The sequence below is a fragment of the Myxocyprinus asiaticus genome, chromosome 1 (genome assembly GCF_019703515.2).
Source record: "Myxocyprinus asiaticus isolate MX2 ecotype Aquarium Trade chromosome 1, UBuf_Myxa_2, whole genome shotgun sequence".
In the NCBI taxonomy this organism is placed as follows: domain Eukaryota; kingdom Metazoa; phylum Chordata; class Actinopteri; order Cypriniformes; family Catostomidae; genus Myxocyprinus; species Myxocyprinus asiaticus.
In genome coordinates, this window is record NC_059344.1 from 13,868,431 (window position 1) to 13,892,894 (window position 24,464).

The 24,464-nt window shown below is 38.8% G+C and overlaps 1 protein-coding gene across 1 annotated transcript in view; it reads left to right on the forward strand.

Moving 5' to 3' along the window:
• The first annotated feature begins 6,546 nt into the window (after positions 1-6,546).
• Positions 6,547-24,464, forward strand: part of LOC127444855 (myocyte-specific enhancer factor 2A-like) — a 68,332-nt gene continuing 50,414 nt past the window's right edge. The window contains exon 1 of the mRNA XM_051704443.1: positions 6,547-6,646. The gene's annotated coding sequence lies outside the window, so the exon portion shown is untranslated. The remainder of the gene's footprint in view (positions 6,647-24,464) is intronic.

Here is a 24,464-nt window from a genome sequence, read left to right on the forward strand (position 1 = left end):
TTTATGTTACTACAGAGTGAAATGTTTGTTCCTAAATTAAGTCCAAACCGTACTAAAGGGACTGTTGAAGAATTACAAATCTATATCTGCATTTTAGCTGTTGTTTTTAACCATGACCCAATACTTCCCTTTAAAGGCGACTTTTATAACAAAGCCCACTAAACGAGGCTCATAAACAAGTGTGTGTGTTGTTGAAAGTGACCAGGATTAAATAAGCACTGTGTAAAAAGAAAACCATGTGTCTATTTTTATCCCATAAGTTATGGGTCCTGTGTGGAGCTGTCTATGAAATGTTCAAAAGTGCCAATTGACTTGTGTGGAAAACTTGCAATTGATTGTTCTAAATGAAGGCAACTTCAAGGAATAGTTCCCAAATATTTTTATATTTGTAGAGGAGAATATTTTCACAAGACCGTGACATGAATTGTTCTTTGGGAGATTAGCTAACTACTACACTACAACTATTAGCCATGGTGCCATAGACTGCTACAAGCTACCAACATTCAACTTTCAATATTGTCCTTTTAAGTGGATCTGCAAGATGATGATATATTGAAGTTAAAGTATTATTGTTACTGTTAATAGTTTCATCATACATAATCACCAGATCTTTTGCTGTCTAGGAATAGCAGAATAGAGTTTGTTTGTTCAGCTACACTTTGTACATTGCCCTTTTTGTCTCGTTTTGAGACTTCTAACTAAATGATTGTGCTCTTTCTTGTTCAAATGTCTGATGTTTGCCAATAACAACAATGTTTAAAAAGTGTGTTGTGTGTCATTAATTCAAGTTCATGCACAAATTGAATCCAAATGAAGTGCCATTTTGAATTTGGAAAAGTTCATGAAATTAAGACATCTTTATTCTGCAAAGGTGGCACAGAAGCTGAATCTAATGTGTCACATATAACACGGAAAGGTGGTTATTTTCTCCTTTTCTTTCTAGGTTGTTTAGTTTGTTATTTTGGGCCAGGGGTCACCCTGAAGCCCAAATACCTGCTGCATATTTTTTTTACATCTTTAATACTGTATCTACTTCCAATAAAAACAAATATCGGATCTATGATCTTGTAAATGGTTTTTTAGTTTGACGGTTGTGCGGGGAGCACACCTCCCTTTACTTTGTTGCGTCCTACCCCTTGGTGACGTAACAAAAGGAATCACATTTGCAAACTATCACAGGCTCGAAACTTGCAAGTCACATCAGAACCACTTCTGATACTAAACACTGAGGTGGGTCAGAGTTTATACGGCCTGTGATAAGCAGATTTTCTCTTCCTTAAAACAATTTGGCTGTTTTTGCAACCCATCTTAGGTAAGAATGTTTCTTGGTGCCATATACATCATCTAAAAAATTTAAAGGTATAGTTCAACCAAAAAAAACAAAGAAATCTCTCATTTACTCACCCTCATGCCATCCCAGCTGTGTATGACTTTCTTTTGTCTGCAGAAAGCAAAACAGATTTTAGATCCATACAATGAAAATGAATGATGGCTTTAACTTTGAAGAATCACAAATCACATAAAAGTAATCCATAGGACTCCAGTTGTTAAATCCATGTCTTCAGAAGAGATATGATTGACGTGGATGAGAAACAGATGAATATTTAAGTCTTTTTTTTTTTTTTTTTACTATAAATCTACACTTTCACATTCGTCTTTTGTTTTTAGCGATTCGTTTCATGCATATCGCCACCTACTGGGCAGGGAGGAGAATTTATAGTAATAAAGGACTTAAATATTGATCTGTTTCTCAACCACACCTATCATATTGCTTCAGAAGTCATGGATTAAAACCACTGGAGTCGAATGGATTACTTTTATGCTTGGGTGTCAAACTCGGTTCCTGGAGGGCCACAGTCCAGCAGAGTTTAGCTCCAACCCTAATTAAACACCCGAAGCAGCTAATCAGGGTCTTCAAGAGCGCTTGAAGATTACAAGGAGGCATTTTGGAGCAGGGCTGGAACTAACTCTGCAGAGCAGTGGCCCTCCAGGAACTGAGTTTGACACCTCTACATGTGCTTTTTGTGTCTGGGATGGTGTGAGGGTGAGTTAATGATGAGAGAATGTTAATATTTGAGTGAACCATCTCTTTAAGTCAGCCAAATACCATTTTGGACCTTCGAAACTTTAAGCTGCTGGAAAATGAGACTTGTACATTACTTATTACCTCACTAATTAAGAATTGTGTGATTTCATTAGTAGTCTGTGTGATTTGTTTCTTTTTTTATGCTATTCTTTATATATATATATTCTACAGTCTGCAGAAAAGCTTCTCTGACATCACTGAGACTGTAACATCCAGGCCACTGTCCTCAGACATCTCATAAATCACACTGAATGAAACATTTATTGTAATACATTTTCCTGTCTCAGACACAATATTCCCTGTGGCAGGCCAACAGATGTCTCTCCTGCTTGCTGTTCATCTTCTCACCAAACGTTTCTGAAACAAAAAGAGATTTAGTTTTCTACAATGAAACAGAAATAATTGTATTTTTAATAAAATACCATTAAGGCCACATGTTACAACAGCAACATATGATCTATTAAATTATAAGGTAATTTTACATATTAAGTATATGATGTAATTAATATATGGTACATTTAAAAAAAAAAATTATATGATTAATTTTGTACACACATGAATAAACATTTATTTATCACTCATATCCTGCAAACTTAAAACAAGAAACAACAAACAATATGACTGTTATTTGTAATGATACAATTTATGTAATTGAATCCTGTAGTGTGATTTGAATTGCTGTTTTTGTGGTGCTTAACTCAGTAACCTTCGGTGGCCCAGGGGTGCACAACACAACAAAATTTACAAAGCAAACAAAAGTTAATAACACAAAGAAATTAAGCCACAACACAAAGAAATCAAGCTACAACACAACAAAATTAACTCACAAGACAACGAAGTTAATTCACAACACAAATAAATGAAGCCACAACACAAATGAATTAAACCACATTACAACTAAATTAAGCCACAACATAAATAAATGAAGTCACATCACAAATAAATGAAGCCACAACACAAATAAATTAAACCACATTACAACTAAATTAAGCCATAACACAAATAAATGAAGCCACAACACAAATAAATGAAGCCACAACACAAATAAATGAAACCACATCACAACTAAATTAAGCCACAACACAAATAAATGAAGCCACAACACAAATAAATGAAACCACATCACAACTAAATTAAGTCACATCACAAATAAATGAAGCCACAACACAAATAAATGAAGCCACAACACAAATAAATTAAGCCAAAACACAAATAAATTAAGTCACATCACAAATAAATTAAGCCACAACACAAATAAATGAAGCCACAACACAAATAAATGAAACCACATCACAACTAAATTAAGCCACAACACAAATAAATGAAGTCACATCACAAATAAATGAAGCCACAACACAAATAAATGAAGCCACAACACAAATAAATTAAGCCAAAACACAAATAAATTAAGTCACATCACAAATAAATGAAGCCACAACACAAATGAATTAAACCAAAACACAAATAAATTAAACCACATCACAACTAAATTAAGACACAACACAAATAAATTAAGCACAACACAAATAAATGAAGCCACAACACAAATAAATTAAGTCACATCACAAATAAATTAAGCCACAACACAACGAAATTAAACCAAAACACAACAAAATTAAACCACAACACAAATTAATTAAACCACGACACAAATAAATTAAGCCACAATACAAATAAATTAAACCACAACACAAATAAATTAAGCCACAACACAATGAAATTAAACCACATCACAAATAAATTAAGCCACAACACAATGAAATTAAACCACAACACAAATAAATTAAGCCACAACACAATGAAATTAAACCACATCACAAATAAATTAAGCCACAACACAATGAAATTAAACCACAACACAAATAAATTAAGCCACAACACAATGAAATTAAACCACAACACAAATAAATTAAGCCACAACACAATGAAATTAAACCACATCACAAATAAATTAAGCCACAACACAATGAAATTAAACCACAACACAATGAAATTAAACCACATCACAAATAAATTAAGCCATGACACAATGAAATTAAACCACATCACAAATAAATTAAACCACAACACAATGAAATTAAACCACATCACAAATAAATTAAGCCACAACACAATGAAATTAAACCACATCACAAATAAATTAAGCCACAACACAATGAAATTAAACCACAACACAAATAAATTAAGCCACAACCACAACACAAATAAATTAAGCCACATCAAAAATAAATTAAGCCACAACACAAATTAATTAAACCACAACACAAATAAATTAAACCACAACACAAATAAATTAAGCCACAACCACAACACAAATAAATTAAGCCACAACACAAATTAATTAAACCACAACACAAATAAATTAAGCCACAACACAATGAAATTAAGGCACAATACAATGAAATTAAGCCACAACACAAATAAATTACAAATAAATTAAGCCACAACACAATGAAATTAAGCCACAACACAACGAAATTAAGCCACAACACAACAGAAATGCTCCCTGCCGCTAGGGGGCAACGTCAACCTGGTGAATAATGTTTAGGTTTTTTTCTTTTTTTGGCAGTATTACATGCTTACACGAGGAGGACAGGAGACGTTAAGACATTCCCAATGTGAGTAAAGTAGATTTATGTTTTGATTATGTTATGATTTTAATTTAACTAAATACATTTTGGCAAAGACATTTGTGCATGTGTAGCTGAGTATTGTAATTCCTGTGTATTGTAACTCTGTATGGTATGGTGTTGCCTCCAGGCAACTTTAAAATAAGGTTGTAATACACTAACAACGGCCTCCAGGCAACATAACAAATTTATTTGTGTTGTGGCTTAATTTATTTGTGTTGTAGCTTAATTTTTTTGTGTTGTGGCTTAATTTATTTGTGTTGTAGCTTAATTTATTTGTGTTGTGGCTTAATTTCTTTGTGTTGTGGCTTAATTTATTTGTGTTGTGAATTTTCGTTTGCTTTTTAAATTTCGTTATGTTGTGCACTTCTAGGCAACAGTAAGTAACGCTTTATAATAAGGTTCCATTGTTAACATGAACTAACAATGAACAATACTTTTACAGCATTTAATCATATTGGTTAATTATAATTTCAACAAATATAATATATATATATATATATATATATATATATATATATATATAAGTATGGAGGACCAAACCTGCAAATAAATAAATGAAATTCAATTATCAGTTTTGCATTTGAGTTTTGCCCTTTTTTTTTATTTTTTTATTCTTACAACCATTTATTTAATTTCATATTTTTGTATTGATGGCTTTATTTATTTATTTATTTCTGTATTTATTTCTGAAAGTGATTATTTGTTTATGGATTTATTCAAGCATGATCAAAGCTAGAGTGCTATTGTACTGAATATCAGCACAGTTGTGTGGCCTCGTACTTACCCCTGAATCACCTATTCAGTACAACGGCATGTGTTATTGCTAGTGAGATACTGCTAATATAAAACATTTTGATAAACAAGTTGATATCGAGTAGATCTAACTAACCTTTTAAACACAATATTGCCATTTGTTTTGTCTATTATTGCTCCTCTAATGAAAATATTGGCTGTATCCGAATTCCCATTCTGTCCTAATATGTACTGAATAGAACTTATTTTTCAACCTTTGATGAATTCACGTTCTGCAGGTGGGCTGGTATATAATATAAATACTACATCCGCCACGCTGGCATTGCCCTTTGAGCTGTTTGTTCTCTGACCTATGACAGACTAACAACAACCATGAAAAAATTTTTTACTCTGGTGTTGTTAAACAAATAGGTTTACAGTAACCACAAGGAACAACTTTCTTGGCACAGGACCTCCAACCATGCCCTGATGGAATCTGCAGACTTTTCCACATTTTCTGTGCATATTTTTGGTCACAATCGTGTTAAACGGACCTGAGCATACTACAATCATACTGTAGATGAAGTCATGATCAAAGTAGCCAAATTATTTAATAAAGAAACACTTTGCCGGGGATATGTAGAATTTTATGAACAACTGACATTGCAGTTTTGTGGAAATCTATGCCAAATTTGATAACTTCTAAGCTCGCATGGCCTTATGGGATAGGAAAGTGTCTACAGTAGACTACAGTAAGTATTTATCTTCAGCACTTGAAACTTGCTTCTCCAATTAGATTAGAGGACTGGAACTGTTTCAGATTTAGTTTTAATTAATTTTATTCCATATTACAGCTACTGTTTGTAGAACAGAGCTCCAAACATGTTAATAAAACAAAATAATAACACCATCTTTTTATGACAATTCTAATAGTATTATTATTAATACACAGTATTGCAACAGCCTTGTGTAAAATGGCATGCCGTCAGGTAGCTCCTTGACCAGGAGACGAAATCGATAAGTTTATTTGTGAAGTGGGTTGGAAGGTCTTTGAAGGACACTGTTGTATGAGAGGGGAGGAGCTGTGATCCTCCTCAGATCTCAACAGCGCGCGCTCGAGAGTCCAGGGATGACTAGGGATAAGATCGTTCCCGTTATTTTAATCCATTCCTTCAAGTTTACGTTGCTATTTGCGGTAAGTGATGAATTGTTCTGTTCCAAAAGAACGTGGTTTTAAAGGCTTGCTGGGGAATTAACGAGTCACAATAAAATAATTAAAAGTAAAAGTGATACGCTAATATGATAATAATATCCTTTCTAGACTTGATAATATTTCTCGAGTGCTGATAACCTCACTTAAATTACGCGCAGTAGTTTGACGTCATAATGATACGGCGTTAAATGTTTTTGTTGAATTGTGTCAGTGATGTAATCCTATTTCGAAAGCACAAGGTTGAATGTTGTTGTCACTTTGGTTTGAAAAGTACATTTGAACTATGTTATACAGTGTGACAACAGTGCCTATATATATATATATATATATATATATATATGTGTGTGTGTATATATATATATATATATATATATATATATATATATATATATATATATACCGTAGATAGAAAAAATGATAATAGCTCGAATATGTAGAGAAGATATTTTTTTTAAAAACTGGGCAAAGTTAGTTAGCTTCTGTGAAGATTAATTACATTTTGTTTAAGGCATTCTTTCCACTGTAATAAATGTTTTTATTATTTGTTATAAGACTTTTATTTGTAAGTCTAAATGCATAATGCTTAGGTAATTGATGTGCCTTTACTCTGAAATTTAAAGTGAACTTTATTTATTTATTTAGTTATTTTTCATTTAATTTAGTTATTACTTATTTTTTATTATTTATTTATTTATTTATTTATTTGTTTACTTTTGGAAGAAAAAATGATGTATGGTAAATAGTCTTAGAAGTATATATATTATTAGAATTTGTTTGTTTGTTTATTTGTATGCTGTCGTTATGATAGAGTGTTTTTTGTTTTGTTTAGTTGTTGATGTTTGTTTTTTCATTGTAATAAAAAAAGAAAAAAGAAAGAATACATAACTACATATACAGAGTAAATTATGTGTGTGAAAATCCCAGAAGATAAGCAGTTACAGAAATACTCAAACCAGCCCATCTGGCACCAACAATCATGCCACGGTCCAAATCACTGAGATCACATTTTTCCCCCATTCTGATGGTTGATGTGAACATTAACTGAAGCACCTGACTCGATATCTGCATGATTTTATGCACTGCACTGCTGCCACATGATTGGCTGATTAGATAATCACATGGATGATTGTTGGTGCCAGATGGGCTGGTTTGAGTATTTCTGTAACTGCTGATCTCCTGGGATTTTCACACACAACAGTCTCTAGAATTTACTCAGAATGGTACCAAAAACAAAAAACATCCAGTGAGTGGCAGTTCTGTGGACGGAAGCGCCTTGTTGATGAGAGAGGTCAACAGAGAATGGCCAGACTGGTTCGAACTGACAAAGTCTATGGTAACTCAGATAACCACTCTTTACAATTGTGGTGAGAAGAATAGCATCTCAGAATGCTATTCTGAGATGCGGGTTGGCGTTGTTTTGGCAGCACGTAGGGGACCTACAAAATATTAGGCAGGTGGTTTTAATGTTGTGGCTGATCGGTGTGTATATATATATATTCTTTACATCTTTCTCTGACAGTGAGCAGGATATGTCCACTGACAATTTTGGATTACATTGACATGTTATGGATTAATGGATTACATGCTCTATTATACAGGATTGCTGTATAATTTAACCTGTCCTATTTTCATGTTCCCAGAAGACATTTTGTTTAGCTGGCCATAATACTGTGGCCTGCATTCAGATGTTTAATTTCATAGTAATTAGGGTTCATACAGTTAGTCAAGAAACGAGAGTATCAATGTGGTCTTCATTCACAGTTGCATATACTGTAAGTGATTTAGTGCATATTTTATAGTCATAAACATTTGAATAAAAGAAGAATTAATAAATATAACATTGGGACTTACCAGAACATTCAAATTTGCCAGAAGTGAACAGTCCACTATTTTCACAAGCAGTTGTCCAGCTGAAGAGGATCATCTCGTAAAAGTGTTTTTTAAACATCTAAACCAAAGATCATTTAAGTGCCATACAACGCATTACATTAAGTGTCTCATCACCCATAGGAAGAAAAATCACAAATTAGATTTTTTTATATCTTGGTTGTTTCTTTCAAACAGACAGCAGTGAGATTTATTGGACAGCTAATTGAGACTTTTGCTTAAATCTTGTGCTTCTCTGATTTTTCTCCTATAAGAAAAGACCACAGTAATCTCACATGTGTCTCATCTGAAGTTTCAAAAGAGATGAGATCTCAACTAACTTTTTAAGACTGTGCTCAGATTTCCCAAGATACTGAAGTCTGCAATAAAAAGTCAGAAAATTCAACATTAACTCAAAAATTTTTTATAATAATTTTCCAAGACCAATTTTTCTAAGCTACTATATTCAAATTAATTTAACAGCTTTTATACACTTACTGCATGTCAACAAATGTCTTATTTGTTTGTCTTTTTATTTCTCCTAATGAATTTAATGAGAAAACATCTGAGACTTGTTGATACAGTACATACGTGAAACATAACTGAGAACAAAAGAAGCAACCTCTGAGTAAATTTTTTTTCTTCCCAGTAGTCTTGGAGCAAAACTGGACATTGCAAACTAATGTTTGCTGTGAATTTTTTTTTTTATTTATTTATTTTTTTTTTTGGTGTAATGGGCATGTAATTTGTTTCAGTACCCACAAAAAAGCTGAAAAGGAGGAAACAACCCTTTACATTTCATAAACTCTAGATTTAACCTAAAGTATCCACTGCATATGTTTACATAGATCAAATGCATTTCAGAGAACCCTTGGGCTCTTTGGGTTTTTGAGTTGTCCCTGCTTAATTCACTACACACTCCTGTGGGGTCCCTCAGCCATCAGGCTCAAAAGCCTAAGAACCCTAAACCTCTGGTTGCCTTCTATCTGACCACTGCTCCACATGTTTGTAACTACAAATTCCTCATCTTTCAAAATTATACTCAATAAATACTGAAATCAAATATAATTGTTTCTAAATATTAGCTCCTCAGTTTGCTCTCATTCAGACACATGAAGTATGCTTTTGTGGACTGTAAATAGAAATGTCTAGACTTTGCCAAATCAAACTGTACATTAGATTTGAGGAAGGAACATGAATGTGCTCTATTAGACTGGCTGTTAAGACTCAGTGATCACCTGAGGTCTTGAGGGCTGCCGCTCTGCCTCTGGCACTCGACAGCAAACTCCTCTCTGCTTTATTACTTGTGAATGTTGCCTTTTTGGCAACATTTATTACAATATAGTACTGTATAGACATTGAAACAATTCTGTTGTTAATGTCTTGTTGCATATCTGAACAGATCTACTGTAGTAAAGATTTAGAAGAATTAATTATCTGTGGACATTTGTGAGAATTCGGTTAACGAGCCCATCGTAAGGGGCTTTTGTACCATTGGACGAACTGTACTTGTTGCGGAACCATGCCTTTCATGGGCCCGTTGGCATGGTTACAGTTTCTTTTTTCATTGTGGTGCTGCAAAATCAGGATTAAAATGGACTGATTGGACAAGTGACCAATCGTGATTCGCCATGTCTCTTAAGTCGTACCACCAACACAGTTCTCTGTCAACAGTACGATTAGCTAACCTTGCTGAGAAGTCCAGGCTGGGAACAGTTTTAAATCGCACCACACCAAACCATGCTAAAGTGACATGCTACTTAAACTGTTACTCTCCATGCTCAGAACTGTTTGGCCTGATGGTGGAAAAGTGCCTTTAGAGTCACTATGCAATCCAAATTAATTACATTTACTGTCTCAACACACTTCTGGTCTTACTGTGCATAATTCATGATAGAACATTATTCCAAAGAAAAAAAAGTTTCCATCGAGATGTTATAAATTGTTCCGTATCTGAAACAACGTTCTTTTTTTGGTCGAAGTCACTATGGCAATACGGGCTATCGGTCTACAGTATGTTAACCAATAGTCAAATAGCTATTTAGGCATTTAAATTGAAATTTAGCAATTTAACTCTCCTCGTGGACAAACTGAAGACTAAATGGTAAGGGAAGAAGAGAAGAAAGTTAAGAGAAGGATCATCATTCACCATTCTTGAACTACAAAAAAATTAAAACTCTGAATGTGCCAGAAACTACTGTCCACCCCTTGCCATGGTGGCATCACAACCGGCATAGAAGAACACAATGCCCTCCCTGTACAAAGAATGGGACCGCATGAAAGGATTTAAAAACCTCCAACCTTACTGAACTTAAGGACCCAGACGAGATGGGTACCCTGACAGCTGACACCATTAAGAAAGCCCAGAATTCGTTGGTTAAGGTCTCATTCAACTGGGGCCTTATCGACCAAATCTGCCTGGATGTGTAAGAGTACGCAGAGAAGAACAGCCTTCCAGGCCCATAGCGGCTTGGACAGTCTGACAAAATACAGAAAGATCTTACTGAGGCTATTCAAAGAGGGCCTCACAAAGGACCATGAAAAGGTGTAGAAGGACATGCAGATACCCTCCAGTGTGCGCACACAGTACATCAGGCAGGGAAGAAGCATGTTGTGGCCGCCGCAACAGCGGTGCCCTTGGTGGAGGTATTCACCGTCAGAACTATCTTCTGGAGAGACTGTCATTCCACTCGATGTCCTGGGTGTGGGCGTACCACACCAGATCATTTCCCGGCCTAATGCTCTGGAAGCCAAGCAGGTGTCATATGACCCCAAGCACACAACCCCCATCAAGAAACCTGCACCGCATGGAGGTGGTCCTCCGGAAAATGGAACTATGCCTAGGAGTGACCGGTTCCTGTGAATGAGTGCTGAAGCGCTGGCACTCCACTGTATCTCCAGGTATCATTATGGGGCCAAGGGTGCGATCTACTGATACTGGAGCCTTCATCACACTTACCAACTTGGATCTCCCTGTCACTCAACAATCGTTTGAAATCAATGGGGTGACGGGACACAGAAAGAAAACGTACCTGTTAGAACCAATTAAGTTTGAGTTTGGAGATCACTTCAACACAACTCAAGTCTATGTGCTGCCAGGACTGGAGGTCCCCATATTGGGAATCAGTAACCTACAGCTGGTGTGGGGAGAAGGCAGACAATATAGAGGAAATCTGAAAACAGCCAAAGGGACAGCCAAGGTATCCATAGCAACCGTGCTGTATCATGACTGGGCTCTGACAGGTTCATGAGGAGCATTATGCTCCAAATACCACGAAGTGTGTGCTGCACACAAAAATGACTGAAGGAGTGCTAACATGCTTCTGGTCCCAGGGACCCCACCGGCACTACAGAAACAGTACCATATCAACCTACAAGCTCTGGAAATTGTGAAACACTGTCAGTCCGCGTACAACTCCCTGATATGGCCTGCCAAAAATCCAGATGGGTCATGGTGACTAACGGTGACCGATCGCCATCTGAATGAAGTCCTTGCCACGCTGCATCTGGAGGTAATCAGCATGGCTGAACTAGCCCCCTGAAATAGAGTCTGACCACGAGTGTCCCTTTTCGCCAGATCAGGACCCGACATGTCCCATCAGGTCTGACCCGTCACCCGAATGGCGGGTGTTCTTTGTGGATGTTTCCAATACTACATGGATGGAAAGGCCCTCACTGATTGGGCTGTGGTGAAAAATCTCTCCCCTATCCAGCAGGGGGGCCACAGAGAGGTGCTACGTGAAGAAAACGATGAACCCACCACTATCTACACCGAAGTCCTGATACCGCTGGAAGAGTTCTCAAACCAAGGGGTGAGGGAGATGGTATCGCGCATCACCGGTGAAGAAGGCACCACAATTAGCAGACATGGAAGAGGTCGACAAGGAAACAGATAACTTAGAAGGGAGTGTTGGCGGGTCAGTCATGGATGCTGCAGATGAGTTATCTGTTTCGCTTGTGCTTAGATGGTCACCTGTGGAATTTCCAGAATCCGGGTAGGTGGGGAGAAGACAGGAACAAATAGAAGCTGAGAACAAAGGCAGTTATTGTTTTGCAATCTATACAAATCTGTGTGTTTGTGTGCTGTTTGTTCTCTGTGCTTAATAAAAACAACATGCCACAGTGGCTCAGGTACCAGTATAATATGTCGAATCGGTGGTTTCAGGAGGGGAGAAGTTCACCATATCTGACTGCAAGATCTGGCTCCACTCTAGTATGGAACGCCTATTTTTCCAATCAATTCACAATGGATAAAATCTAATTTCCCTTGGAAATAAATATGATTTTCACTGTTTGTTTATTCTGGGAAATGTTGAAAAATGTCAAGTTACTTACAAGTAACTTTTGCTCCACACACATGTGATTTAAGCCGAGCGTACACTACACAACTTGCAGTCGGTGCTCTGTGACTCACAGTCATGTTTTCCGTCGTGCTGGTGCGCATAACACAGGACTGTTGTGTATCAGCTACACGACCATTCTTCCCCGACTGAGGCCATGTGTACACTGGTATTAAGAAGCGTTTTGGGTGATCCGATCACAAATGTACAAGCAAGATACATACCACTTGTGTTTGGATTTTTAGGAGAGAGTCTCTGATTTCATGAGGACATACATCAATCATTACATCTTTGTATTAACGAATGATAATAAAGCACAAAAAAGTAAAAGACGAGAAAGAAAGCGCTAAAAACCGACACACAGTTTCTCTTAATTTTTTGCAAACATGATGTTTAGAGCAGAATTCTGAGTTGTTTTAGTGCAGTACCTGTAACTGAGCTTCTAGTGTGCATGCTGCTCATATCTTTGTCCCTATTGTGTATGTTCATGCATTCGCTTTTTAATTTTTTCCTATCTTATGCTTATTTCCCTTAAGATCCACACTTAACCTGCGAAAAAACAGCCATTACAGCTGCCTTATCGTTGTCCTGTTTCAAACAGATTTCCCAAAATGCATCTTAAAATAAAGATAATTAAATTAATTTACAAACTCAAGCAGTTTATTCTTAATAACATGTCAGCAAACATGAAAGAACGGCTCTCTCCCGTTGTTGCACTTATTGACACCATTTGCAAAGGAAAAAATAAAAATAGCTGAAAATAATAAAAACAGCTGAAAAAAATAAAAACAGTGAGTAGGGAGATGTGGGTGATGTTTTATTTTATTTTCTTATTATTTTTGTCTCCTGTTAGCCAATACCTTGCCCTCCTTTTTCAACAAACATGAATGAATGGCTCACGCCCATTTTTATGCTTATTTGCAATAATTTGCAAAGGAACAAATTATAAAAATAGCTGAAAATAATAAAGACAGCGGGTAGGGAGATTTGGATGAAATTTTATTTTATTTTTGACCGTTAATAATGAGGATCACTTGAGGTATCAATCTAAGATGAGTTGCCTAAGTCTTCTTCTAATTTTATTCCTCAAATCAGTCTACTTCTAGATTTATTAAGGGTCTTTGGTGTCACCTTTGACCCAGTAATGGTACAATTGCATTAAGGATCACATATATACTTTGCTTTTGTGGACAAATTAATGAAGTTATCATTAGGATTGTGTATGTAAGAGGAGCATTACTGGTGTCTGCAAGATAAAGTTGTTCGAGTCAGGGCTGTCATTAAGGCGGTGCAACTGGGCGATCATACCACATCGAGCAGAAGCTACAAGGATCCATCTCAAACTGAAATCTTTTCTGTAAAAAATCTCCTACAGGATAAATCTTAACCTCGTGCAACCCCGCGTCCACATGTGTGGACATTGTATTTTGGCTTAGCTAAACATAATGCATATGTAAGGGGGTTCAATGGAAAGGAGGAGGCGAGAACCGGCTTGACAACTTAAATAATAATTTAATGAACAACTTAAACAAAAACACACAACCATAAACACACACAGTACAGCTGCCTGTAATTCTCTCTCTTTCGAACTGTCGTCCACGGCCGCCTTTATCTCTCGCGCGCCCCATCAGCCCTCCTCGGCTCTACACTCCTCCCGGCATTGCCTCAGGCCGGGGAGCCCCCAGCATGACGTACATCCCCCCTTCCTCTCCGGGGGGGGCGTGCCTTGTGCCCCGACTGCCGGCGGGTCATCCCCGCCTTCCTCGACCTGGGAGGAGACAGGAGGGGAAAAACAACAACAACAAAACAAAATAGGCGTGGGAAAGGCCGACACGGAGCGACAGAGAGAGAGAGGAGAGAGAGAAAAAGAAACTCACCGGTTCCCTGATGTGCCGTCGCGTGGTCCTCGATCACTCCTCCACCCTCTCAGGCGGACGGCAGCCGCTCCTCCCCGGGCGGACCGGAGTCAGGACCCAGTGGACAGAATGCCCCTCCGCGTTCCCGGCGTCCCGTGGGGACACTCCTCCGCCCCTGGCAGCGGCCCTACCACTCCAGGCGGTCGGGGAGTCGCTTCCCTCCTCCCCCCGTGGACGGCGGTCTTCTCTCGACCCCTCCGCGTTCCCGGGGGACGGCAGGGCACTCCTCCGCCCCCGGCAGCGGCTCCCTCGCTCCAGGCGGTTGGGGAGTCCAGTCCCCACTCGCCTCGCGGACGGGCGGTCGGGCTACTCCGTCCCCCAACGGATGGCAGCGGCGCTCCCCTGGGTGGACGGCAGTGTCGAGGACTCTGCGATGGGAATCCCTCCTCCCTCCCGGGTTTCGGCACCAGTGTAGGGGGGTTCAGTGGAAAGGAGGAGGCGAGAACCGGCTTAAGAATATAAATAATAGTTTAATAATAAACTTAAACAAAAACACACAACCATAAACACACAGTACAGCTGCCTGTAATTCTCTATTTCTTGAACTGTGTCCCTGGCCGCCATTATCCCTCGCATGCCCCATCAGGCTGATTGGGGACCGGGTGTGCGTCATTCCAGCCCGGCCCCGCCCTCCTCGGCTCTACAGCATAATTTCAATGAATTAAAACAGACTGAATACTATTCACAAGACTCTACACTGTCATTTAAGGGTTAAACTTCTGGCGCACCGCATCACATGACACAACAGCGTGACGTCGATTTCCGTGAGTGCTCCTACGGGCGCAGCGCCAACAAAAGTGCCTCTGGTCAGAAGTTTTTTAAACTTGTTTATTTGTAAAGAGTAGCATCTCTAGTTTCATTTGATATGCTGTTTTTAAAAAGTCCATTCATTTTGCATGCATCAGCGGGCTGATAAAGATGATGTTGATGACATCAATGTTTAGGAAAACTATTTGCTCTAGAATTGTTATTTTTTATTTTTTTATTAAAATGTTTTGCTTGTTTATTAGGTGCTACTAGTTACAAATCAAAAAGGGAAATGGAAAATGCACACAGCAGTCACGTGGGGGTCTAAATATGATTTTGTAATGAGTTCTCTGCTCTTTGGAGCAACAGGGTATAACAAATAAAATGTAAATGATTTATCCCTTATTGAGACGTCAACATCTCCAAAGGAATAACACTGAAAATCACCAACAATGATACGTTTAAGTTCCTTGTAAATAAGTTTGTAACTGTACTTGCAAGCAATTACAAACACATTACAAATTTTTGGTAAACAAGGCAGAGAAGCTCCAGGCCTGGATAAATAATTAGAAAAATGGCTTTGAATCAGTCTCAGCAAACTAGTGGACACAAGCCTGGATTTCTTTTCATAACTTCTATTTGTCATTTTAACATTATATTTATCAGTGATATCATTTTAAGATAGGAAATGTACAGTACGTCAGCATCTAATATATATTGAACAATTCATTTAGTGTGTTTGGTTTCACATTTGTATGTAGCCATTCTTATGTGAATGTCGTCCATCTACTTATATTTTCTTTTTTCTAAAATATTGCCTGTTCAGTGCTAATTCATTTATTTGTTTTCTATGCAATGTAACAGTGAATTGATAAACAGTCCATAATATACAGTGGCTTCAAGCTGATTATAACTTAATTTAGAGATAACATGAGATTGTATTGCATTAGTTCTCAGTGTGAGCTCTGTGATTTCATTTGAATCAAACATAGCAGGACAGATTCAGTTGGAGCCGTCAGTAGTCTGGAACTCAGCAGGTGCTCTTTGGTTCATTGTGCTTTTTTCGTAACATAAATAGGAAGTCATGCATTCGCTGAATGGTCAGAATATTGATGAAAGGAAAAAAGCAAATCTGAGGAATAGATATTCTTGTAGAAAGACTTTGGGTGGGGAAAGCTTAAGATCTTAATGGTGCTTTCTAAGCACTTATAATTACTATTTTTGCCAAGAAGAGGATAAATCATGTGAAAAAAAAAATCCCATAGACTTACTCTGAAGTAGGGGCCTGTAGCCAGAATATCATCGAGATTTGATGGTGAGCTCTTTTGACTTGAATCAGTTAGCAACAACTTAGCAATGCCCAAGCAACCAGGACTTCAGTTGTGCTGAAAAGTTTGCATACCCTGGCAGAAATTGTGAAATTTTGGCATTGATTTTGAAAATATGACTGATCATGCAACATTTTTTTTAAGGATAGTGATCATATGAAACCATTTATTATTACATAGTTGTTTGGCTCCTTTTTAAATCATAATGATAACAGAAATCATCCAAATGGCCCAGATCAAAAGTTTACATACCCTTGAATGTTTGGCCTTGTTACAGACACACAAGGTGACACACACAGGTTTAAATGGCAATTAAAGGTTAATTTCCCACACCTGTGGCTTTTAAAATTGCAATTAGTGTCTGTGTGTAAATAGTCAATGAGTTTGTTAGCTCTCACGTGAATGCACTGAGCAGGCTAGATACTGAGCCATGGGGAGCAGAAAAGAACTGTCAAAAGATCTGCGTAACAAGGTAATGGAACTTTATAAAGATGGAAAAGGATATAAAAAGATATCCAAAGCCTTGAAAATGCCAATCAGTACTGTTCAATCACTTATTAAGAAGTGGAAAATTCTGGGATCTCTTGATACCAAGCCAAGGTCAGGTAGACCAAGAAAGAGTTCAGCCACAACTGCCAAAAGAATTGTTTGGGATACAAAGAAAAACCCACAGGTAACCTCAGGAGAAATACAGGCTGCTCTGGAAAAAGACAGTGTGGTTGTTTCAAAGAGCACAATATGACGATACTTGAACAAAAATGAGCTGCATGGTCGAGTTGCCAGAAAGAAGCCTTTACTGCACCAATGCCACAAAAAAGCCCAGTTACAATATGCCCATCAACACCTTGACATGCCTCACAGCTTCTGGCACACTGTAATTTGGAGTGACAAGACCAAAATAGAGCTTTATGGTCACAACCATAAGCACTATGTTTGGAGAGGGGTCAACAAGGCCTATAGTGAAAAGAATACCATCCCCACTGTGAAGCATGGTGGTGGCTCATTGATGTTTTGGGGGGGTGTGAGCTCTAAAGGCATGGGGAATCTTGTGAAAATTGATGGCAAGATGAATGCAGCATATTATCAGAAAATACTGGCCGACAATTTGCATTCTTCTGCATGAAAGCTGCACATGGGATGCTCTTGGACTCTCCAGCACGACAATGACCCTAAGCACAAGGCCAAGTTGACCCTCCAGTGGTTACAGCAGAAAAAGGTGAAGGTTCTGGAGTGGCCATCAGAGTCCCCTGACCTTAATATCATCGAGCCACTATGGGGAGATCTCAAACGTGCGGTTCATGCAAGACGACCGACCTGGAGGCATTTTGCCAAGACGAATGGGCATACCACCTGCAAGAATTTGGGGCCTCATAGACAACTATTACAAAAGACTGCATGCTGTCATTGATGCTAAAGGGGGCAATACACAGTATTAAGAACTAAGGGAATGCAGACTTTTGAACAGGGGTCATTTCATATTTTTCTTTGTTGCCATGTTTTGTTTTATGATTGTGCCAATCTGTTATAACCTACAGTTGAATATGAATCCCATAAGTAATAAAAGAAATGTGTTTTGCCTGCTCACTCATGTTTTCTGTAAAAATGGTACATATATTACCAATTCTCCAAGGGTATGCAAACTTTTGAGCACAACTGTATATACACAGTTGAAGTTAGAAGTTTACATACACTTAGGTTGAAGTCATTAAACTCATTTTTTAACCATTCCACAGATTTCATATTAGCAAACTATAGTTTTGGCATGTCGTTTAGGACATCTACTTTGTGCAAGACACAAGTTCTTTTTCCAACAATTGTTTACAGAAAGATTGTTTCACTTTTAATTGAATATATCACAATTCCAGTGGGTCAGAAGTTTACATTCACTAAGTTAACTGTGCCTTTAAACAGCTTGGAAAATTCCAGAAAATGATGTCAAGCCTTTAGACAATTAACAAATTAGCTTCTGATAGGAGGTGTACCTGTGGATGTGTTTTAAGGCCTACCTTCAAACTCAGTGCCTCTTTGCTTGACATCATGGGAAAATCAAAAGAAATCAGCCAAGACCTCAGAAAAAAAATTGTTGACCTCCACAAGTCTGGTTCATCCTTGGGAGCAATTTCCAAATGCCTGAAGGTACCACATTCATCTGCACAAACAATAGTACGCAAGTATAAACACCATGGGACCACGCAGCCATCATACCGCTCAGGAAGGAGACGCATTTTGTCTCCTAGAGATGAACGTAGTTTGGTGCGAGAAGTGCAAATCAATCCCAGAACAACAGCAAAGGACCTTGTGAAGATGCTGGAGGAAACAGGTAGAAATGTATCTATATCCACAGTAAAACTAGACCTATATCGACATAACTTAAAAGGCTGCTCAGCAAGGAAGAAGCCACTGCTCCAAAACCGCCATAAAAAAGCCAGACTACAGTTTGCAAGTGCACATGGGGACAAAGATTGTACTATTTGGAGAAATTTACTCTGGTCTGATGAAACAAAAATTGAACTGTTTGGCCATAATGACCATTGCTGTGTTTTGAGGAAAAAGGGTGAGGCTTGCAAGCCAAAGAACATCATCCCAATCACGAAGCATAGGGGTGGCAGCATCATGTTGTGGGGGTGCTTTGCTGCAGGAGGGACTGGTGCACTTCACAAAATAGATGGCATTATGAGGAAGGAAATTTATGTGGATATATTGAAGCAACATCTCAAGACATCAGCCATGAAGTTAAAGCTCAGTCACAAATGGGTCTTCTAAATGGACAATGACCCCAAGCACACCTCCAAAATTGTGGAAAAATGGCTTAAGGACAACAAAGTCAAGGTATTGGAGTGGCCATCACAAAACTCTGACCTCAATCTCATAGAAAATTTGTGGGCAGAACTGAAAAAGCGTGTGCGAGCAAGGTGGCCTCCAAACCTGACTCAGTTACACCAGTTCTGTCTGGAGGAATGCGCCAAAATTCCAGCAACTTATTGTGAGAAGCTTGTGAAAGGCTACCCAAAATGTCTGACCCAAGTTAAACAATTTAAAGGCAATGCTACCAAATACTAACAAAGTGTATGTAAACTTCTGACCCATTGGGAATGTGATGAAAGAAATAAAAGCTGAAATAATTCATTCTCTCTACTATTATTCAGACATTTCACATTCTTAAAATAAAGTAGTGAACCTAACTGACCTAAGACAGGGAAAGTTTTCTATGATTAAATGTCAGCACTTGAGTCTACATGTATTTGGCTAAGGTGTATGTAAACTTCTGACTTAAACTATATACACTATATTGCCAAAAGTATTCGCTCATCTGCTTTTAGACGCATATGAACTTAAGTGACATCCCATTCTTAATCCATAGGGTTTAATATGACGTCGGCCCACCCTTTGCAGCTATAACAGCTTCAACTCTTCTGGGAAGGCTTTCCACAAGGTTTAGGAGTGTGTTTATGGGAATTTTTGACCATTCTTCCAGAAGCGCATTTGTGAGGTCAGACACTGATGTTGGACGAGAAGGCCTGGCTCGCAGTCTTTGCTCTAATTCATCCCAAAGGTGCTCTATCGGGTTGAGGTCAGGACTCTGTGCAGGCCAGTGAAGTTCTTCCACACCAAACTCGCTCATCCATGTCTTTATGAACCTTGCTTTGTGCACTGGTGCGCAGTCATGTTGGAACAGGAAGGGGCCATCCCCAAACTGTTCCCACAAAGTTGGGAGCATGAAATTGTCCAAAATCTCTTGGTATGCTGAAGCATTCAGAGTTCCTTTCACTGGAACTAAGGGGCCAAGCCCAGCTCCTGAAAAACAACCCCACACCATAATCCCCCCTCCACCAAACTTCACAGTTGGCACAATGCAGTCAGACAAGTACTGTTCTCCTGGCAACCGCCAAACCCAGACTCGTCCATCAGATTGCCAGATGGAGAAGCGTGATTCGTCACTCCAGAGAACGCGTCTCCACTGCTCTATAGTCCAGTGGCGGCGTGCTTTACACCACTGCATCCGACGCTTTGCATTGCACTTGGTGATGTATGGCTTGGATGCAGCTGCTCGGCCATGGAAATCCATTCCATGAAGCTCTCTACGCACTGTTCTTGAGCTAATCTGAAGGCCACATGAACTTTGGAGGTCTGTAGCGATTGACTCTGCAGAAAGTTGGCGACCTCTGTGCACTATGCGCCTCAGCATCCGCTGACCCCGCTCTGTCATTTTACGTGGCCTACCACTTCGTGGCTGAGTTGCTGTCATTCCCAATCGCTTCCACTTTGTTATAATACCACTGACAGTTGACTGTGGAATATTTAGTAGCGAGGAAATTTCACGACTGGACTTGTTGCACAGGTGGCATCCTATCACAGTACCACGCTGGGTTTCACTGAGCTCCTGAGAGTGGCCCATTCTTTCACAAATGTTTGTAGAAGCAGTCTGCATGCCTAGGTGCTTCATTTTATACACCTGTGGCCATGGAAGTGATTGAAACACCTGAATTCAATTATTTGGATGGGTGAGCAAATACTTTTGGCAATACAGGTGCATCTCAATAAATTAGAGTGTCGTGGAAAAGTTCATTTATTTCAGTAATTCAACTCAAATTGTGAAACTTGTGTATTAAATAAATTAAATGCACACAGACTGAAGTAGTTTAAGTCTTTGGTTCTTTTAATTGTGATGATTTTGGCTCACATTTAACAAAAACCCACCAATTCACTATCTCCAAAAATTAGAATATGGTGACATGCCAATCAGCTAATCAACTCAAAACACCTGCAAAGGTTTCCTGAGCCTTCAAAATGGTCTCTCAGTTTGGTTCACTAGGCTACACAATCATGGGGAAGACTGCTGATCTGACAGTTGTCCAGAAGACAATCATTGACACCCTTCACAAGGAGGGTAAGCCACAAACATTCATTGCCAAAGAAGCTGGCTGTTCACAGAGTGCTGTATCCGAGCATGTTAACAGAAAGTTGAGTGGAAGGAAAAAGTGTGGAAGAAAAAGATGCACAACCAACCGAGAGAACCGCAGCCTTATGATTGTCAAGCAAAATCGATTCAAGAATTTGGGTGAACTTCACAAGGAATGGACTGAGGCTGGGGTCAAGGCATCAAGAGCCACCACACACAGACATGTCAAGGAGTTTGGCTACAGTTGTCGTATTCCTCTTGTTAAGCCACTCCTGAACCACAGACAACGTCAGAGGCGTCTTACCTGGGCTAAGGAGAAGAAGAACTGGACTGTTGCCCAGTGTTCCAAAGTCCTCTTTTCAGATGAGAGTAAGTTTTGTATTTCATTTGGAAACCAAGGTCCTAGAGTCTGGAGGAAGGGTGGAGAAGCTCATAGTCCAAGTTGCTTGAAGTCCAGTGTTAATTTTCCACAGTCTGTGATGATTTGGGGTGCAATGTCATCTGCTGGTGTTGGTCCATTTTGTTTTTTGAAAACCAAAGTCACTGCACCCGTTTACCAAGAAATTTTGGAGCACTTCATGCTTCCTTCTGCTGACCAGCTTTTTAAAGATGCTGATTTCATTTTCCAGCAGGATTTGGCACCTGCCCACACTGCCAAAAGCACCAAAAGTTGGTTAAATGACCATGGTGTTGGTGTGCTTGACTGGCCAGCAAACTCACCAGACCTGAACCCCATAGAGAATCTATGTGGTATTGTCAAGAGGAAAATGAGAAACAAGAGACCAAAAAATGCAGATGAGCTGAAGGCCACTGTCAAAGAAACCTGGGCTTTCATACCACCTCAGCAGTGCCACAAACTGATCACCTCCATGCCACGCCAAATTGAGGCAGTAATTAAAGCAAAATGAGCCCCTACCAAGTATTGAGTACATATACAGTAAATGAACATACTTTCCAGAAGGCCAACAATTCACTAAAAATGTTTTTTTTATTGGTCTTATGATGTATTCTAATTTTTTGAGATAGTGAATTGGTGGGTTTTTGTTAAATGTGAGCCAAAATCATCACAATTAAAAGAACCAAAGACTTAAACTACTTCAGTCTGTGTGCATTGAATTTATTTAATACACGAGTTTCACAATTTGAGTTGAATTACTGAAATAAATTAACTTTTCCACGACATTTTAATTTATTGAGATGCACCTGTATAGTGTATATATATATATATATATATATATATATATATATATATATATATATATATACAATACTGTGCAAAAGTTTTAGGCACTTATGAAAATTGTTGCATAGTGAGGATGTCTTCAAACATAATGACATAAATAGTTTTCATTTATCACTTAATGTCTTACAAAGTCCAGTAAACATAAAAAAGCTAAATCAATATTCAGTGTGGCCACTTTTGCCTTTAAAAAAACACCAGTTCTCCTAGGTACACCCGGACACAGTTTCTCTTGGTTGTTGGCAGATAGGATGTTCCAAGCTTCTTGGAGAATTTGCCACTGTTCTTCTATCTATTTAGGCTGTCTCAATTGCTTCTGTCTCTTTATGTAATCTCAGACTGACACAATGTTCAGTGGGGGGCTTTGTGGGGGCCATGACATCTGTTGTAGGTGTCTACCTGTTCTTCTATTCTAATATTTTCTATTTGCAAAAGTAATGTTTGGGAGTCTAACATTTATATTTCCTATTGACACACTAAAGCTGAAGATATAAATAACCATCTTAAGACAAATGCTTTTGTGAAACATCTTATGTGCCTAAGACTTTTGCACAGTACTGTGTATGTATATATATATATATATATATATATATATATATATATATGGGTGAGGAAAGTCCTTTAATTTTATCTTGTTTCTCTTGTGAGATCTGGAAATACTGCAACTGGTATATCACCCACCCTTAGCGCAGAGTACTGTCATTTTAACTAGAACCTCATTAACTTTTATTTTATTTTGTTCTAACTGGTTACCATTTGGAAAGGAGGCTGTGGAATGCCGGAGCCGGAGAGAAAAACATTTTGTTCCCTTACGACTCTGTACACTTTACATTGCGTAGTTACGCATATGGGGAGTGCATTCATACATTACCTATTTGAAACCTCTCTACAATAACGCCAATATTCTATTATTGGCTATGGTGTTTGAGCCCCACCTGTTTTGGCACGAAACTGACTGCTATAAAAACAGGTACACAGACACCATTTCCTCAGAATTTCTTCCTTCAAGACAGCGATCATCTCTTGTCTCGAAGCCCTCTACCCTTCGCCATTGATACACACGAGTCAGTGGACGGAATCTTCATGGCAGCGAGAAGACTCTCCGCTCCCCTGCAGTCCTCTTCTGTGATACCCGAGGATTCACACGAGGAGGCATGGTGGGGCCGCGAGGTCGAGCAGGATGAATTTGAGGTGGATTTCGTGCTGGCACACACCCCACGAGCCCCTCAATCTCCACGAAGCACATGTTTCCCAATACGCTATGTGCGAGACGAGCTCCGGCCCTCTGAAGGAGCGTGCGGCCTCGTCTCTTTTGGTGGATCTGACACTGGGGATGATAAGGATGATAATGACGATGTCATGTCTCTCGCTGCATCAGGCGAGTGGTCAGTGGATGATGCTACCGCCCCTCCCCCCAGCGAGGTCGAGGACCGAGTATGCACCACTGACAGGGAGATGCTTCA